The following is a 1,305-nucleotide window of genomic DNA, read 5'->3' on the forward strand; positions in this document are numbered from 1 at the left end:
GCGGATTTCGGTATGTACACGGGTTTTTTACGCGGATTTCGGAATTTTCGCGGTTTTTTACGCAGATTTTGGTTTTTTTACGCAGATTTCAGAATTTACGAGGTTTATCGTTGTACACTAGAGTCGCTTTTTACGCGGTTTTTTTCTACACGGTTTTTTTACGCGGATTTTGGATTTTACACGGTTTTTTTTACGTGGATTCCGGAATTTACGCGGTTTTTTTATGCGTTTTTTTTACGCGGTTTTTTTACGCGGGAAGTATCACCCGCGTAAAAAGCGACTCCAGTGTACTTTGTCTTCGACGTATTTACCTTTAATCCAACGTTCTCTGCTTCACGTTTCAGCCTGGTGTACTACTCCGCCACGGCCTGAAACGTTCTTCCGACAATGTCCACATCGTCAGCGAGGCAGATGAACTGGCTGGACTTATTGAAGATCGTGCCCCGCATGTTACGTCTACCTGTGGTTTCTGTTCCATAGCCGTAAAACAGGTGGTAGTTAGATCCAAACAATTAGTAGCTACGGTCCAGCCGGGAATGAATCCGTGTTGATCGGTCGAGATGTGGGTCTTTGTAGCATGCAAAATATGATCGCTGACGATGATCTCGAATAGCTTCGCAGTGGCCGAAAGGCTAGTTATTCCACGGTAGTTTTGGACATCTCGCCGGTCACCGCTTTTGTGCACAGGAAACATGTAAGACAGTTTCCAGCTCATGGGAAATTCTCTTTGCTCGAACGAGTGGTTGAAAATGAAGGCTAACGGCTCAGCTACTGCGTTTGCACAGCGACGGAGAACAACAGCAGGAATTCCATCTTTTTTGAAGCACCGATAATCATTGCAGGCAATATTTCCAATTTGTCCAGATCAACTGTGTCTAGCGTTAACTTTGCGCAGTGGCGATATCGTAACCAATGAGGTACAACCGAGGTGCGATTATTGCTAGTTGAAAAAAAAAAACTGTGTCTAGCGCTATGTTTGACGCAACCAGTTCGGCCTCGGCGTTGGACGATGACTCTGATTGAAAGACAGATGCAAAAAGAGTTACGAAGAAATCGCACTTTTCTGCTTTGCTCTCTGACTCCCTGCCGTCATAGACCACATTGGGCGGAACTGAGGATTTTTTCCTCTTGCTTTTTATGAAGCCCCAAAAGGATTTTTGATCTCGGTGTAAGCCAAACTGAACCCGAAATTGATTTGTAGAGTGCAGCATTCAACTTTCGGAAGTCGTCACTCGCTCGTTTGAAGTTAGCTTAATGAGGATTTATGGGCTCGCAAACGACGTTGCCATCGATTGCGTTTAAGTT

General features: G+C 44.8%; 1 pseudogene; it reads left to right on the forward strand.

The window, feature by feature from the left end:
• Positions 1–883: 883 nt before the first annotated feature.
• Positions 884–991, forward strand: LOC135708886 (U4 spliceosomal RNA; annotated as a pseudogene).
• The last annotated feature ends 314 nt before the right edge of the window (positions 992–1,305 follow it).

The sequence above is a fragment of the Ochlerotatus camptorhynchus genome, unplaced genomic scaffold (genome assembly GCF_037179485.1).
Source record: "Ochlerotatus camptorhynchus isolate MF236.1 unplaced genomic scaffold, CSIRO-AGI_Acam_v1.1 ptg000338l, whole genome shotgun sequence".
Lineage (NCBI taxonomy): Eukaryota > Metazoa > Arthropoda > Insecta > Diptera > Culicidae > Ochlerotatus > Ochlerotatus camptorhynchus.